Source organism: Lissotriton helveticus, chromosome 6 (assembly GCF_964261635.1).
Source record: "Lissotriton helveticus chromosome 6, aLisHel1.1, whole genome shotgun sequence".
NCBI classification, from domain to species: Eukaryota; Metazoa; Chordata; class Amphibia; order Caudata; family Salamandridae; genus Lissotriton; species Lissotriton helveticus.
In genome coordinates, this window is record NC_136067.1 from 190,292,117 (window position 1) to 190,297,952 (window position 5,836).

A 5,836-nucleotide genomic window follows, 5' to 3' on the forward strand; every position below is an offset into this window, starting at 1 on the left:
AAGTGGGCGTGCCAAGATGTTAGCAACTGGAAACAGTCGCTAACATCGCTATCTCCTATTACCAACTTTTGGAGATATTCGCGCTAAGCGCGAATATCTCCAAAGGCTAACACCTTCCCTGAGCAGTTCTTAGCCATGTTATCCAATGGGAGGTGGATAACATGGCTAAGAGCATTAGCTCGGTAATGCATGAATATCGCTGACTTTTCAGCGATATTCATGCATTGCGGCCGATTGTTATCGCATTTGCGATAAACCTTGGTAATACCAAGGTTTATCTGCGGTAAAAATCGCCGCAGGTCGACGATAAATTTTTGTCTCTAACCAAGCAATAGCGATAATTATCGCTATTGCTTGTTAATATGCCCCCCTGTCTTTTGGCGATAGGTAATGGTATGCGATGTTAGCTACCAGCCTTTTTAATTCGACAGTCCACGCCTAAAAATTAGGAATAAAAGGTTGCGAATAGGTGTGCCTGTTGATTTTAATCACACTGCATTGTCACTAGCAGTTCCAACGGTTCTGCTTTAGCGCACTTTCACTTTTCTGGGTTCTGTTTGGACACATTTTTCTTCTTTTGTTGACCAGTGATGAGAAAAGGGGCCCATTCTCGTGAGAATAGTTAGCCCGAGTGTGGTGTTCCCGTGAGGTGTCATTCTCTTCGCTACACATTTTTCTGGCAAATGATTTGTTTGCAGAATTTGCTTTAACACATTGTCAATAGTATTTGGTGTAGGCACTACTTAGACTGAATTTTCAGTCATTTTGTGGCGTTCCGTGTGACTGTCAAGAGATGTTAATCAATATAGCAACTCTTCTTCCCCGTTTTTTATAAAGAATACAGTTTTTTCTCAAAAATAGTTTAGGTGCTGGACGCATTGCTGTAGATACCCATGAAAAAATGAAAGCTAAGAGGGTAATGCCAAGGCAAACACTGATACGAAACTGATCTGTTGCATGGCACACTGACATGATCTGCGTCCACAAGACAGGGTTTTATTGGTATTGATGTACTTTGAGTGGAGGGCAACCCTGTTCTTTCTTTTCCCTCTGAGCTCCTTTTTGTGATAGAAGGTAAGAAAGTCAAGAAGCCTGGGTTTAATATGAAAACAAATGGAAGGATGTATGGCTTTACAAAAATCAGTTGTGCTGACGGTGTTGAGTTATTATGGTGGTGGTCTGGTATTGCTGGTGATATTGATGGTGTTAGTATTCCTAGAGACAGCGATAGTCGTAATGGAGCTACTAGAGGTCATGAAGATGGGATTCATTCGTACTCAATGTTCGTCATATTGGTGGTGATATTGGTTGTTAACTGACAGTGATATTGGTGTTGGTGGTTTTGGTGGTGGTGATATAGGCAGTGAATGGGGTTGGTGGTGTTAGAATAGGTAGCAGTATTGGTTGTGCTGTGGTATTGGTGGTGGTGCCTGCTGCAGCAAAAAGTGATTTCTGTACACAATGTATATATGATGTAGACAAAGAATCGATTGTGACAAAAAATTATGTCTGAATGTAGTTTATTAGTGTGAAATAGTCTCTGATGCATTTGAATGCACCCAATTCATTGGAGGCTGTGATATATGCCCAAACAATAGGGGCCTCATTTATGGGTGTTTTGCCATAGGGCAGCGGAGCAGCCCTTGCTGCTGCCCTGTCCTGAGGTGAAAGAAAATGGCAGGAATGCGCCATATCTATTAGATACGGAGCATTCCTGACGCTTTCCCCGGCGCACAATTTGCTGCTGTACCGCTAATGCAGGCACCTTTACACCATGGTGCGAGGGGGCCTATTGTGGGAATGATTATTTTTTCGCAGGAAGGAAAACCTTCCTGCACAAAAAACAATCACAAGAGGCTTTTTCCTCTTTCTCTGTGTGCTGTATTCTGTAGCACATAGAGAAAGAGGAAAAAGTAGGAGAAATAATGATGTTTCTCCCATAGGGAGATGCAAGTTTTTGGCACTGCCTCAGACTTACCATCTCTCGTAAATCTGGGGCAGTGTCAAAAAACCAAGGATGTTGCTGGGAACGCCCCCAGCAACACCCATGGAATGCCCCTTTCACGCAGGTTTCTGCATGTAAGGGGCACATATTTATAAGGCTATGAAAAGTCACGTAACGTGTCTTTACGTGACCTTATAAATATGTCAGTGGCACATTGCGCCACAGGAACGTCAAAAAAGTGACGTTCCGGCAGCGCAATAGTGACGGTAGGGCATCTTGAGGCCCTAGGTATCTTGAAATGAGGGATCAAATACTCCTGTGAGTAGAGCCAAGATATGATTAAAATGTCTGAAACCAATGTCTGAATTAGCCTAGGCCACGGAAACAATGGCTGAAAGAGGTAGACCTAGGATCTATTGGTTTTACAGTGTAAGCAATAGGTCTGGCTAGACAGCCCTGCTGTCAAACCCACACCCTATGTATTAAAATGAGGCTGCCAGCAAGCCCCAATGAAGACACCCACTTAGGAAATGAGAAGAAAAGATAAGGATTGTGCTGGGTTGAGTACCATTACAGATGACATATTGGTGTTTTGATTAGAAGCCATCATTTGCAGAAGGAGTCGGGTATTTACATCAACATAATGACTGAATGGCAAACAGATTGGAGGGCGTAATGTGCTACAGTCACCTGAAGAGCTTAAATCAGAGTGAAAATATATTAGAAGTTGATTATAAAACATTAGAACCACACTACCATAATTCCACCCTAGAAATGTGTCAAAATGAAGACTCGCCTGCCTAGACTAGTGCAAACATACGCTTGAGAAATAACGGGATGAAAGCTGATTAGTTTGGCTGCTTTCTGATAACGTCTAAAGTTTCCTAAAGCTAAGCTCTGTCTATCAGGAGTGAAGAATTTATTCTTCAATTAATAAAATAGGTTATCTGAAACTCTGGCCCAAAGGCATCCTATGTATCCTTGGCCGACAAACACCAACTGAATGACAGAAACATGGCAGTTGTGGAAATGGGGATCATTTCTCTCCACTCCACTCTTTTAAAAGGTGTCACACTGCTGCACAGAAGCCGTCAGCTCCCACAGATCAAACAGGTCCCAGCGTGTAATCTTTATTACAACTGAAGTTCTCATGAACAAACAATAGATCTGACTACCTTTGAGTCATTGTGCCCTTTCCCAGTGTGAAGTAGACATGAGAAAGCAGACATCTAATCAGTAACACCTAAGGGCGGAGACAGGTATATAGGCCTGTGACCTCCTTTTAATATATAATCACACTGTACAGTAAAAAGCTTATGAACTTACAGCGAGCACTTGGCATCACCTACACCCTGGTACATGTTAGAATTGTCCCCTCTCCACATATCAACTTGTACCTGGAGATATGTGAGGCTGCAGGATATTTGTTTTGCAAAGCATTTGCTGCTTGGAGCAATGTACAGACCTTAGCATGTGGTTTTGATTGATCCAACTGCTTCACTTGTTAAATCCCATTCCAAAATACATTTGTTGAGGGTGGGCAATTTGAAGAGTTAAATTATTCTAATGTAAGTGTTCATGAAGGTAGGATGAGCCTTGCAATCTTCCAACCCAACCAATATGGAGTATGTAGTTTGCCTGCGTGGTAGTTTGCAGTGGAAGTTCAGGATTTTTAGCGCTTTACCTAAAGCACGTCAGCCGGTGTTGTGTTGTCTTAATGACAATGTTTAAATAGAACAAGCAACTTTACTGCTGCAGTTCTGCATTTTTTCTAGCCTGGGAGGTAAAGAACCTGGTAATGGATTAGCATCAAGACATTTTGGCTGTTATTCTGAAGTGCTTGTGGTATTTTGGGAGGTGTTACTGAAATCCTGAATGTGTGGTGCTATCCTACTCTGGTCAGACCATATTCCTTATCCCCATTTACCGTGCTGCCGTGTTCTCAGCCCCAGTGTTTGATTTCACAGCGAGCACAGGTTAAGTGGGTTCAAGGAGTCCCCATATCCAGGCTATAGTATTTGGTATTTTGGACTCTCTATAACTTCCACATCTGGAATATGGAAAGGAAGGACTTGAAAACACTGCAGTTGTATTTCCTGGAGTTAGCTGTTGTTAGATTCCAGGTGCACTATGTCACCTGGCTGTCTTAAACAGTATGAAGGGTTCTTTATTTGGTTATTTCATAAGTGGGCCAACTTTTTCCAGGTTAAAAAAATATTCAGGGCCCAGCACTGAGATTCTGAAGCCTCTGCCTCTGAAAGGCACTGCATACATATACGAGGCAGCGAGAACGATCTATGTGTCAAGAACCACAATAAAAATAAAGATGTTCAGGTTGACCATCAAGGGCAGCAACCGAATATTGCGAGGCAGAGGAAGAGGCAGACCACCAGGCTTCATTCTGGCTGCACTCTGCCTTCATTCGCCCAATCACCTGCCATACCTAAGGAGCACTTGGAAGATGGTGGAATGTGATTTGTTGTGCAAAACCCATGAATAACACCATTGAACATTTAACGGCAAAAAGAGAGATCAGGTTGTAAAAGTCCTCATTGGAGACTTGCAGTTCGTTGTCTATTCATTGGGATCATTGTTGGTGTAATACAAGAGAGCAGAACTTGATGGAACTATGAAATGCATTGTACAAATATAAGAGTATTGTTGTTTTTAGAAGGAAATTGATTGAGCCTTCTTGGTATGCTCCACGAGCATCAAAATATCTTCCCGGACCATATACTGATGAAGGCAACCAATATGACCTGCAATAGCAGCAGGTTCATACCTATGTAATGTCTTGATTAAGTGCTTCTTTGCTAAATACAAGAGTAGGCCAGGGTGTGAAATTCTGCTCTGCTCGCAGAGTTTGTAGAGTTTTTCCCACTCTGCACTCCGTGTAGCACGCTCGCGCTCTGCAATGTTAAGTTGGCGAATGAGGAAAATCTTACTACAGGCCACCTAAATGCGAGATTTCTCAACGAGGGCGGGTGCAGATACCCGCTACTGCTCGCATTGAGAAACCTACAGTTCGCGTTGAAGAAGCTGCCGCTTGAGTAGAACTTCTACTCGAGTGGCAGAAAGAAGCTGCCCCTCTTGCGCTACGCAGTGTGCCGTTTGCGATGGTCTTCCAAAGCGGGACAAACACCCAGCGCTAAAAATCATCAGGAACAGCGCAGCCTAACACACTCTGCCGCTTGCGGAACTCCTTGTAGTGCGGTGGAGTATTTTGGTCACTTTGTGGAACTCTGCAAACTCCACCCAGACCTATAAAGAGTTGGAATTTGATACTAATATGGATCACAAGCTTGTCAGTTGGCATTTAAGTTTTCTAATGCAAATATTGTAAAGGATAAGCAAATCTGCTCCCCGAAGCAACTTCTCTGGTATTAACCTAGACACTTCCATGTCCACATACAAGAAATGGTCATTTCTCCCAGTCAGCATCAGTGCTCCGCAATTACAGCAAAACGGGAGATTTGAGCACTTAGTTTATTTTTTATTAACACAGACATTTTCTCCTCTCCTTTTCTAAAGCCTGTTCACGGTTCCCGCACCCGGAATCTAATGAGGCCATCTTTGCATGAAAATTACCCCTCTTCTGGCAGTCTGAAATTCAGCTCTGCGGAGATCCCCCCTGAAGAGGAATCCGGATGCTCGCATGCGAGAGCAAGATTTGAAACATCCCTGCGCCTCCGAACTCACTGCGAAATCCGGCCCCCTCGCCTACTCAGACGCCAGCTACTCTGTGCGCCTGACAATGTAAAACTGATTATAATTAAAAATATCAGAATAATTAAAGTCCTCAGCTTGACAAGCAGAGGCACAACTTTGCCTTCAGACATTCCTCTCTAATTAGTTAATTAATCCTAATGCAAATTATAAGCAATAATTAGT